This window comes from Anas acuta, chromosome 5, assembly GCF_963932015.1.
Source record: "Anas acuta chromosome 5, bAnaAcu1.1, whole genome shotgun sequence".
NCBI classification, from domain to species: domain Eukaryota; kingdom Metazoa; phylum Chordata; class Aves; order Anseriformes; family Anatidae; genus Anas; species Anas acuta.
In genome coordinates this window covers 40,910,827-40,923,990 of record NC_088983.1, presented here as the reverse complement: position 1 = coordinate 40,923,990, position 13,164 = coordinate 40,910,827, and the positions used below count along the sequence as shown (strand labels likewise).

General features: G+C 34.4%; 1 long non-coding RNA gene across 3 annotated transcripts in view; it reads right to left on the bottom strand.

Moving 5' to 3' along the window:
• LOC137857623 (uncharacterized) overlaps nucleotides 1–12,606 on the bottom strand; it is a 75,679-nt gene extending 63,073 nt beyond the window's left edge. The window contains exons 1-3 of one of the 3 annotated variants that reach the window (XR_011097187.1): nucleotides 12,506–12,606; nucleotides 1,567–1,723; nucleotides 1,351–1,407 (exon numbers count right to left, since the gene is read on the bottom strand). This is a non-coding gene — a long non-coding RNA (uncharacterized lncRNA). The remainder of the gene's footprint in view (nucleotides 1–1,350; nucleotides 1,408–1,566; nucleotides 1,724–12,505) is intronic. The other 2 variants (XR_011097188.1, XR_011097189.1) reach the window with 2 other exon arrangements.
• Nucleotides 12,607–13,164: the final 558 nt, after the last annotated feature.

The window sequence follows — 13,164 nt, the reverse complement described above, 5'->3', positions numbered from 1 at the left end:
CAATTCAATGCAACTAAGCTATTAATTAAAACAGAAGACCATAATTATTCTCCAAACATCAGTACACCTTTACTACTCTACTCGTACATAATCCGAAAGCCGAACTTTTGGTTTCCTAAATAAAAAAACAGAGGATGTTTTCTCCTATCTAACCTACTCTGCCTGAAAATTGGAGGATCCATTTGTGAAGGTGGAGAAATTGGGAATATTGCTAGTAGAGAGAGTTTGGAAGAGATATTCATGTTTCCGTATGGCTTGAACATTAACTGCACCCATAATACCCCTGTAATCAGTTTCTTTAACAAATAACCAGCACAACTAACAAAAACAAACAAACAAACAAACAAAAACAGTTATTCCACAGTTATTCTGTTATTCCTAATCAATGAGTGATTTATTTTATTTTTCCTTAAAATACATGGAAGTACATGTATAAGGTAAAAACTGCAGAACAAAAATACAGATCATACATTTTTTTCCTTATTTTGTGTATCAGCTTGTTTCCAATTTTTTTTAAGCAAAATATTCTACAGCAGGCAACTATTTTGTCTTTTTGAAATACCTTCAGAAACAGTTTAGATTGACTGAAATAAACGTTTGTGTAAATGAAATCAGACAGTTTTCTTTTTATGAAGTAATATTATGGTACTAAAACTTTCTATCTCTTGATAGAAACCCTTTTAGTTTCATGAATCCTAGTGCCAATTTCTTAAGATAAAAGTTTCCTCTCTGCTGCTGTGTGTGGTAGTTTCATACAAAAATGGGCATGGATGCTGGCTTGCCTGTGTGTTTTGCAAGTAGTTTCCTACAGTAGTAGATTAACTCCATCTGTTAGTCCACAGGCAAGGCAATTTGAATTTTGCCTGTGAAATATGAACCCAGGCTGAAGAGGGAGTCTGAACCCCAATCTTTTTTTAACTTCAGATCATCTGAACATATATAAATGCATTCTAGTATGGAAAACAGCCCTGTTAAATTAAATCAATTTCAGACCAAACTTGGAAGTGCTTGAAGAGCTTTAAAGCTTTTAACCTTGAATCTTATTGTAGTTAGAATGTTTTTTTGTTTGTTTGGGGATATTTTTATTGCTGGTGGGTGGGTGAGGAAGGTATCCAGATTTTTCTCTTCAGCTATGGATCTTTGATCTCTCTCTCTTCTATTGCAGACTCTGCTTTTTCCAGCTACAGTTTGTGTGTGTACCTCTCTGTGGACAATGGACAAAGGTTACATTCGCATTTGCACTGGAAGATTGTATGTCCACAACAGGCCATAAAAGGCCACACATCACTGCTTGTTCATCTCTATTTCCAGGTCTCTGGGAGATATATGCCTACTACCTGTATCACATACCTGTTGTGATGCCAAAAATGTCCGTCTGGAATGTCCATTCCAGAATGTTTGGATGCTCTGCCAAAAAGTGTCAAAGCAAGTATTACACATCTGCTAATGAACATTTTCAGATCAGTTATGTGATGTGTGATGGGATTTATCTCTTGCTGAGTCATTCCCCTCTAAATGTTCTTATAAGCGTTATAAGCACTTATAAGCAGATTTTGAGATACATACCATAAACATAGCTCTTACAGGAAAAATGTATTTCACAGGTCCAACGCCAAGAATTTCTGATATCCAAGAAACAGTTTTAAAGAATGTTAATGATGCTGTGAAGATCTCATTCCTCTGTTACAGAGTAAAGCTCCATGCCTGTTTGATGATCATTTGTCTGAGATTAATGAAAAGGAATTTGGGTTAACTGAGAAGAGAACAGAGAAGCTCTTTCTGCCTTTTGATGTGGTGTACATTGTGTGGAGAAGGGCAGAGGGAGGAAGCTTTACTCTCCAGCCCTCTTTTTCATTCCCTGAAGCTGTTAGGGATTTTCTATTTCTGTCACCACTGTTATCAACATGAACATACACATATCAGCACTCTGACAAAAAATACAGAGACATGCATACTACCTGCCAGTCCTACAATCTTCCTGTCCAGTCTAATAATTATGAGGTATTCCAAAGAAATACCTGGATTTAAAAGCTGGTATATCATCCTGTATTATCTCTTGCTGCAGGGTATGAGTTTACAGTACTGTAATGCCATAGTTTTTGATACTTTATTACTTGCATTCATTTTGGCTTATTTCAAATACGATGTGTCAGTAGTGTGCTTACATTGCAGTTTTTATTGAAAGAGCAATGAACCACAATTCCACAATTGATAGCCATAACTGTTAGTGCATAGACTTATTCTGAGTTTCTTTGCTTTCCTCTTTTCTTTAAAAAAAATCTTCTCTCCTGCTTTTGGTGAATTACAGTACATCTTCATATACAGAGTTAGAAATCATTTTGCTAATCAAATTATTCACCTACATATACCTCGTAAGTATAGGGGAAAACATACTGTACTCTCTAGCATAACACTTTACTTTCAAGAAAATAAAACCTATTTCTATTATACTCCTATTCTACTATTCAAGGGTCTCTTTTATTTTAAGACAACATAGACTTTCAGATAAAAAGTTAACATTTAAAAACTGTTCATCTTCTGGATAATTCCATAGGTTCACAACATTTACAAATATAATTTGCTGTTCATTAGCAAGTTATAAAATACCTTCCTATCACTTTTCAGTCACATGGTTCTAGTCACTTCTTTGAATCTAACATGTTGCAGTTGACATGCATAAGCTAAGGTTGTACACATCTTATCATTTAAGTAATTTCTGAAATCAGCACAACATGATGTTGTTTCTCAGTCCAGATATCTTTGAAATTAAAAAATAGCTTGTGTAGCATATTTCATCCACAGGTCTCAGAACACACAAATACAGTATAGTACAGCATAGCAACTATACTATACTGCAAAGTGATATTTTATATATATATATATATATATATATATATATATATATATATACACTCTATATACTAAACATATTATATACTAGTAAATAGCAATATATATATACTCTATATACTAAATTTATTATATACTAGTAAATAACAACCAAAGATAAAATTACAGACCCAAACTATAGTATGATCTTAATGTAGAGTGCTATAGATTTAGTTAAATCTCTGAAGGTCTAGTTTTCTCTAGAGTATCTGAAAGTAGAATAAGCCTCTTTATTAGTCTTAGATACATAGTGCCCATTAATGTGCTTGCTATGTCATGGGTTGCAAACATTTTTATCTTAGTTGTTTGTTTTCTAGTATATTTGGCAATGAATCTCAAGTATATTTGGCAACAAAAACACACTATTTTGCAGATCAGCAAATATTCTCCACAGTTAAGTTGTATTGCTTCATCAACAAAGAATGCAGCATGATTAAAGGAGGATATGAAATTTCAGTCTCTTAAGTTCACAGCTTGACTGGTATTCAACCCACTCAACAAAGAATGCAGCAGTACATTCAAACTACTGTATTTTCCATTTAGATCACAATGATATTTAATCCAAACTATGAAACATGGAATTGGACCAGCAAAGCATGTAGTTTGACTCCTATGTTAAAGAAACTAAAGAGTATGTCCAAAATCTGTGCCCCAGCACTAGTAACATACATGTTGACCAGTAAGTATGACTAAAAAATAAAATAAAATAAAATAAAATAAAATAAAATAAAATAAAATAAAATAAAATAAAATAAAATAAAATAAAATAAAATAAAATAAAATAAAATAAACAAGAACTAAGGGACTTCGGGATCAGGAATATGCTCAGTCGGATCACCAGCAATCACCACATTAACTGGTATTTTACCAGTGACCTGGATGTACATTGAAATCTTAAATATTGTAAAAAAATGTTGAACTAGATTGAACTCTTACAGCTATAACTTGACTTATGGAAAAAGGCTGAGAGAGATAGGTTTGCTCAGTCTTAGGAAAAGAGGGTAGAGAGGAAGTATTATTTCTGCCTTCAGTTACCTAATGGGAAGCTATAGAGAAGACAAACCTGACTTAGTCTGTACACTTGGAAGTGCAAAGAATCACAGTCACAGAATTTCTAGGTTGGAAGAGATCATCGATTCCAACCTCTGACCTAACACTAACAGTCCTCCACTAAACCATATCCCTAAGCTCTACATCTAAACGTCTTTTAAAGACCTCCAGGGATGGTGACTCCACCACTTCCCTGGACAACAGGAAACAGATACAAGGTGCAACGCGTTCTGTTTAGATATTACAAAAAGAAGTTCTGTTTAGATATTAAGGGGGGAAAAAATCACGAGAATAGAAGAGGTAGTTCAAATTATTCTGTTGGTTTTGTTTGTTTGTTTTTGATTGTTTCTTTCTTAATATATATTTATATAATTTTATAAAAATAATTTATAAAATTTATAGAAGTTTATATAATTGGTCTGTGGTTTTGATTTAGTGATTTGGATCACTAAATATTGATCCACAAAGATGTGTCATTAAACATTTACTGACAGGAGTCTATTCATTTCTGGACAATTTAGCCAGAGAATGAATATTCTTTCCTCAGACAGAATGAATATTCTTTCCTCTTTCCCCTGCTTTTGCAGGATATTCATGAAAGTTCATGAAGGAAGAGTAGCTCCTCAGCTTGTAATTTCATCTTCATGTTATTTTTTTCACAAGAAAGCAGAACTCTTTACCAGGTAAGTGCAATGATAGCACTTAGAGTAACGGCTTTAAACTAAAGGGTATATTTATATATTTATTTAGGGTATATTTAGATTAGAAATAGGGAAGAAATTCTTTACTATGAGGATGGTGAAGCACTGGAACAGGCTGCCCAGAGAAGCTGTGGATGCCCCAGCCCTGGAAGTGTTCAAGGCCAGGCTGGATATGGCTTTGAGCAACCTACTGAGCAAACTACTGGGAGGTGTCCCTGCCCATGTCCGTGGCATTATAAGGGTTTAAGGTCCCTTCCAACTCAAAACACTCCATGATTCTATGACCTTGGAATGTATTTATCCAGATGCAGTAAAGCTCACTTTCTGCTATTTTTAACATCATAATTACATAAAGCAGTCATCCTTTAAGCCGTGTCTGTTTCTATCCAGGGTAGGTCATGTCTCTATGTTTGAAATATTTACTAACTCTTCCTCATAATTTTACATAGAAAATTATCTCTGTATTGGTAGTTAAGATATACAAGTGAAAAACTGTTCAACATTGGTGGTTGTTTTAAAGACGTTAATCATCTCTGTATGTATATCTAGGACCCAATCATGTACTTAAGGTGTGTTTCAAAGCCCAAGGTAGTAAAGAGAACTTTTATTGTTGATTTTATTGGAAGAAGAATCAGACCTCTAGGGATGAGTTTGAACCAACTAAATGAAGAAAGAGAAGCTTTTCTTTGCTCCCTCAAACTATGCTATAATAAAACTCCTAGATCACTTGGTATAATACAAAAGTAGACAGGTAAGAAATTTTAGGTTTCCGAATTCATTATGAAGCTTCTCTTTCTAAAATACTTCTCTTTCTGCTTACAGTAATACTTGAAACATTTGCCTTTCCCTTTTATCCAAACAAATGAGGTAAGGGAGTACACTCAGCACTCCATGATTTTGACACAAATACTTTGAAAATTTCTTGTTTTCCATTTTCAAATATTTTCTCTGACATGTTAAGTGATTAATTGAGTGACATTAACTACACAAGCATTTAACAGCTGAAAATTTACCAAGAGAAGCACTGGATCTAAAAAAAGAGATTTAAAAAACAAGTTAGAAAGTAAGATAAGAGCTTTAAGTACCTTCACACACATGGCTGTTAAATCTGTTCCTACAACCAACAGATCTTTCCTAGCTCACCTTTCCATTTTTTTTTCTTATTTGCTAGTATAATACAGCAGTGCTCTTTGCTATTATTATTATTATCATCATCATCCATGGCAGTTCACTTGTATTGATGAAAATATATATAATACAACTCTAGCAAGGACATCATTCATAAAATGTTCACAACAGCTGAAACTCAATGACACTTGGTTTCAAGTTACAAATATTTTAAAAAGACTAGCTTATTCATGGCATGAAAATAATTTAAGCTCACAAACAATACTTGTATGTGAATAATAACAATAACCAAACGAGAAGTTTTTCATATACATAAGTATTTGAAGGACAAAGCCTTCTAGAATCATAGTAAGAGCAGAGTATAGTTCATGCATTAAAACTGAAGAAAGGGCATATTTTTCTTTTCCTAATCAACTCTCTCATGACTGCATCTTATCTAACATTTTTCACTGCATGCCGATGAAAAGATGTGCAAACTGTGCAGGAGTTTACTTCCTTATCTTAGAGCCTGCTGTCATCAAAGGCTATGCTGTGCCAGGAATATTGCTATCCAGTGCATAGCATGCATGGTAACGTGAGTTCATGAGTAATATCACTGATGTACAAAATATGAACACTATTTTTTTAGACATAAATTCTAATTAGATTCTCTCACAGTCTGTCCCCTCTGCATTCCAAAGATTTCCAGCACGACCTCTATGCCTAGGAGTCTTACTGAAGTGGAACTTCTTTATTTGTTGTTAAATAATTATATAGTTTAAGATTCATGCTATGTTATGTGTGAATGCCTCATAGTGCCTTGGTTTATATATACAACATGGTGATGGGACCTGGCATTGTACTCAGCAACTAAGAAAGATTTCAGCAGTACAGTAAAGCAAGACCTCTTATAAAACATAAGATTTTACAAATTTTGCAAGTGATTTACTACTGGTAACCTGCCAATTATAACAAAGCATGCTGTGACCACAGTCTGACAAATGGAAACAAATTGAGGCAGATAAGAATGCACAGTTACCTTGGATTTGATATTTTTAGAAAGGAGCTAAATTCCAAGTTCCAAGCTTTCCTCAACTTTCCTAATATATTCTGAGGAGTAGTACAGTACTGAAGAATGATATGTTAGGCTTCAAATGAACCACCTCTAAGGAGTACAAGACCAGGTTGTGGTCTTAAACATGAGATGCTATCTACACTTAGAGTGTGTTAATCATTAATTTTAATGGAGTTGCATATACGCATTAAGTTGCATATACACATAAATATAGGCCCCCCTCCCCTTCACTTTCTCATTTTTGTAACACAGTAAATGCCTATCCATATGGTATTTTTTAATGTAATACAGATTTGATTGTCTCTGTTTATTTATCTAGATCTCCTAAAACATATCTTAAAAGCAAACACATCCGAATAGATTTGTTAAAAAGAAAACTCACTACTAATTCTAAGCATACATTGAAGGAATGCTTTCTAGTAATTATTTATAAACTGAACTACACATATTTTACATAGTGAAACATTGCTTGATACGATTCCTAATTTTATAAGCATTTCATTTGCATTTTAGAAAGTCCCATACTCAGCTCTAAAAATAAATACTTTTTACCCTTCAAGTTTACTCTAAATTGCCATTTTGGATTACCATACTTCATAAAAGGCAGGGAGCAAAAAAAGCCTTAGTAATATACATATCATCTTTCTTTGATAAATTGCTCAAATAGGATGACAGATAGGATGTGTCATCAAGATGAAATACCACATGTCATTAATTATACATGGTTCAAGTTCTAAAATTTAATCAGAAACAGTTTCAATCTCATGTCTTGGTCTGTTATCACAAGAGAATACTTCTTAGGTGCACATGCATGTTTCTTATGCTTCTAAAGACGTACTTCACATGTTGTCTACACTGTGACAATTTTTGTGGTTATTCAATGGCAATCAATTCTCTTTCATAGTACAGTAAAAAAAAAAAAAAAAAAGGAAAGTGTAAGAGATCCTTCTGAAACAGGTTGCTGCTGCTGGAGATCACAGCATGAGCTATTTAACACAGAAATAAACAATAATAAGACCATCATTCTCATAATAGACATAAAACTGTCACCTTTAGCACTGGGGATCACCAAGACCCTTGTAAAGAAAACACAGTTAGTGTATTTTTAGTGTAAACTTCCAGATGAAATTTTTTAGTGTAAACTTCCAGATGAAATTAGGGTCAGAATTCATATATATAGCTTTCCTTTCAAATCAAAATCAATCAAAAATTTTCCAAAATTCTATTGAAACTACACCCTGATACATGTATGTTTATGAGTTACACTCTCTGAGGACCAATTGGTGTACAAAGAGGATGCTAGCCCTACCAAAGAAATTTACTGATACTTGTCCTACCAAAGGCATGTAAATACAGGACTCCAGGAGTACTACGGGGTTAACAGAGAGTGTTATCAGGTTAGGTGCAAAATACCTTACCATGTTTTCTGTGTGTAAATTACAGTCTGTAAGCAAACTACTTCTCTTCTTTAAACTAGTTTAATTTCTGTCTGATTCAGTAACCTTTATTGAGATTAATGGGTTCTGTCTAATCTCCTAAAGACAACACCAGAGAAAACAAAACTGCACAATGTCTAAGAGGATGTGCTGAAATATAAAGGCTGAGTACTGAATTGCACACACCTCTCTCAGTCTTCATTGATGATCATGGACAAAGGTGACTGCTTCCTAGGAGTTGTGCTGCTGTCAGGGTGTAAAGAAAAGATGCTGTACAGTCATTTTTTTGCAAACATAAAGCCTCCCAAGACTGACTTGTCTCATGGAGTCTGTTACAAAACTTTTTTGAAACCACAGTTTTCATTATAGACTCCTAAATACTGGAGAAAACACACATTCAGGCATTATTACCAAATACAGATTCAGGCATGAGCAAAAGTACTCATGCTTAACAGACATAGCTGTGCTTTATTAAGAAATTTAGAAAATTTAAAATATATGAGGAAAAATAAAGACAATGAAGATGAACACATTAACAATATAAGCCCATCAGAACCATCACAGTTCAAGACAGAAAAGAAAAAAAAAGACTGCTTATGGACAAACTACTGAACTGAAATAATCATCAGAGGATCATTCAGAAAACTTTCCTTCTGGGAAACAGGTGAAGTCAGCTGGCAGAAAAATAGGTTTGATGATGCCAAAGGTTTGATGCCTGCAAACCTTTGGCATCAACTAACATATTAAGAATACAAGTGCAACAATATATATGTGCAATAAGGGAAACCACACTGACAACTACTGACACTAGTAGAACATCTGAACAAATAATAGCTGAATGACATGAAAAATACTAGTTTTGAAAAGGTGTGGCACCACAGAGTTATTCTTACAAATGCCCCACAACCAACACTGTTTGGATTCCTGGTTTTCTACTCTAATAATTTCAGCTCCTCATTTCATTGCAACACCAGTACAAAAAAACACTTATTTATGTCACATATCTCTGCTTTGGTTTCTATTTAAGTGGCTGAGATGGATAAAAACCACTAGTTAAGGAAAATGCTTCCAAGTTACATTCTCACTTCTTTGATTTTTAACGAAATTTTGAGTCAAAATACACTGAAAACCTCAAATAAAGACTGAGTGCCCAATCCAGCTAGTTCCTAGCTAACAAGAAGAGTCAGAATAACCACAACATATATCCTCCAAGTTAAAAAAAAAAAAAAGTGACTATGAATGTGACAAGCAATTGGAAAACAGCAGGGTGGCTTCAACACAAAAAAAAAAAATAATGAGAAAGTGATTGGAAGTAGAGAAATCTCAAAGGGCGTGTTATTAGTTAAGATAATATACAATTAAAGATAAGATACAATTAAACAGTTTATGGAGAAAGTGGACTTTCAGCCATAGAGTACAGAAAACTGCCCAGGGGGGTTGTGGATGCTCCATATTTGGAGGCATTCAAAGCCAGGTTTGATGTGACCGGGCAACCTGCTCTAGGGAGGTTGAAACTAGATGATCTTTAAAGTCCTTTTCAAACCAGACCATTCTATGATTCTATGATTCTATGATTCTATCAAAACAGATAATGGATAATCTGAGATTGGGTTGGGGAAGAAAGAAAAAACGGGAGGTACAAAATAAATACATGGAGAGTGATAGAGGTGTTCAGAAAGAAACAGTTAACTGATGAGACAAGCTCATTCAGTTAGGTAGATGGTGAAAGTGACAGGCAGTGCATACTGCTGTAAATTTTTTTCTAAGTTTAACAGGCAATTTTGATTAACATCAGTTTGATATGGTGAATTTCTATAGTACGACAATATTTTCATTAACTACAATGGCTTTATATTTTAAGAACTGGTGTTCAGAGTGATGCTATGAAGTTGACAAAACAGTTTTATTATGTGAGGGTTTTTTATAATTTAATGTGTACAATATTATTTTGATGGATGCTTAAATTAATAAAGTAATAAATCCAACCCAATAAATCCACTTTTTTTTTTGGGGGGGGGGGAGGGAGGGGGATAATAACATTTTAAGTGGCAGTCTCACATATGTTTTAAAACACTGTTGTGATCAATCTTATGTATGAATATACACTATTTAACATTATATAAACTATTTAGTACTTACAATCACTATTTTTAGAAGAAAACTGAAGGGATACTGAAATAGACTATAATGAAACTGAATACTCAGTGAAAACTAGCAGTGCTTTGCTTCTTGATTTACAAGTTTTGGTACAGGACTGTAAATGCTAGACATCTGTATTATTTCCATTTCCCAAGCAGTAACTAAAATTGTTGATGAAGTTGAACTTCACATTCACTTTACATTTCCCAAAGCAGTGAAACTCTGCCAGTTTCTGAATTTTAGCCAGATGTGATATGTGGCTTGCCCCCAGGATCTGCTGGATTTCTCACTCACTGATTTAATGCAGCCAATAACCTATTACTCTTGTGTCTTTGAAGAATCCAACTTGTTCCAGTCCAGAACTAAGACCGCAACTGAATGGTTTACTGCTTGCATTTATCTTTATGCTATCCCATATTCAGAGAGAGTTGTGGAGAAGAATGCCATCTCTCCTTATTTAAGGTACAAGAGAAAGACAAAAAGTGACAGTAATTTACAAACCTATTTTCTAAAATGGCAAATAAATGGTGGGTAAGAACACACTTGGTACACAACCTCATTCACAACTAAAATATTCTCATGTACTGTTCACTATTCTGCCACAATTCAACAGCAAAAGGTCTTATTCTTTCTACTTAAAAGTACCCTGCAGTTCTGGTTACAGAGTAACCAAAGCATTCAGTGTTTCCTAAGGGCTTTAAGGATATGGGAAGAACAGTGTGTTACAGCTTCAAAAAAAAAAAAAAAAAAAAAAAAAAAAAAAAAAAAAAAATTGTCTCCTTTTTAAGTGTTGCAGTGGTAACATTACTGACATGATACTGAATAAGTACAGAACATTTCTGATAACAAATAACCTCTTTCCTGACAGTACTGATAAGTCATAGTAAGAGCTGACCTGAACTGATGCTCACACATTGCATTAAGAGTTTTTGTGCCGTAACACCTGAGGACAGTAGTCAGAGAAAAGGACTTTGCTGTGCTAGACATTGTTCTAGCATAGAACAAATGTGTACAAAGAACTTTTCCAGACTTTGATCCCTTTTGCCCCAAGAAAATTCCTTATATGAGATAAGAAGAGATAACAATATTAACAATATTATAACAAAAATAACAAAATTAACAATATTATAACCATATAACAAGGTTAGATGAGATAACCTGAGATAACAAATCAGTGCAATTATACTGCAACTCTCATTAGCATATAAGATTTGATTTTTAGAATGATCCAGAACCCTAAAATGGAGTAAATGAAAGTGGAATACATGAGAAAATGAAGCCTCTCAATGCATAAAAATCCTACCGGCATTTAAAAATGCAGATCCACACTATACATAACAGTTTAAATACATGTTACTATCAGCATTGTCTCTAAGGTCATATCTATTGCAGCCTACCAAGACTTTTTAATGTGCGTCAGGCAGTTATAGCGCAAAGTTGATACTACAGGGAGGCACAAGGTGGTAGTTCTGTGGCTGGATGTTAACCTTCTGAGCCCTTCTATGAGAGGCAGTAGAAATTGGTTAGACTGATCCTATGCCAGACAAACATTAATCCAAACTGGGAGATGGGTTGGCTTGGAAAAAAACTGGCAAGTTTTTAAAGTGTTGCTAGATGAGTGCCAAGAGACTGAAAAGGAAAGAAAAAGTAATTGAACTCACGTCTACCGTCTGCTCAATAGAGAGGCTCAGTAAGACATTGTTCTGTCTGCTGAAGGTAAGCTTCCTTCATCATCCTTCCCTGCATCATTCTTCATTACCCAGTAACAAAAACTTCTCCCAGAAAATGAAAGACTTAGGAAGTCCAGGAGATATGCTGATGACAACACAGAGGAGGTTGGAGGGGTCAGACTCAGTCAAATCTCATCAACAGCATCCTCTGTCCTCATAGCTACAATTTTCCCTCTTTCTTCCCAATACCATTCTAAAATCAGACCATAGACATTCTACTTTTTAGTTTCCATGCTTTAGTTTTGTATTAGTAATTATAAGCTCTTTGTAGCAAATTATAAGCTCTTTGATTCTGTTATATAAAACATGCCATGTGTTAGAGAAAATAGTCAAAAAGGGAGGGAAGACACCATAGCAAAATAAGTCAGACTTGCTCACCTTTGTGCACTTCAAGAAAGACTTGCACTGGAAACAACAGAAAAGCATACATTAATCTGTAAACCTCTCTCACTATGAGGTCTAAAAAAGCAATATATTCTGCCTCAAAATAACGTTATACAAGGTCTAAAATAAATATATTTGGTAGCTTAGCAACCACAAATATTTATATATACATAAGTCTGGTCTGTCAAAATATCAAGGAAATTGTATACCATGAAAACATTTTATAGACAGACAAAATTAGTCTTGTTGTGCAGGGTTGCCATAATTACCCTTCATGGTAGAGTGGAAGTGTATTTAGGTAACTGGCAGTAAGCACTTAAGTGCCTGATCGTCTTAAGCAAAAACAAGTTGTGCAGAAAGAAGATGTACTTCAGTTGATGTTGCCTGTGCCAATAACCTTTTGCTAACGCATAAACATAGACTTTGCCGGACAGAAAGTCCTGGATCATCTAATGGAAAGCCTGTTCTGACTTGATAGAAGAGATGAGAACTTGACTGAGAATCAGGTAGTCACAAACACTGCTATTTCTGGTAGATGGTGATTGGCCAAGATTTAATCATAGAAAATGTTTCAAAATCAGTCTTTGTCTTAATTTGCATCAGAAATAAACTTTTATCCTGAAGCATTTTGTATGCTAGCATGCACTGGACTA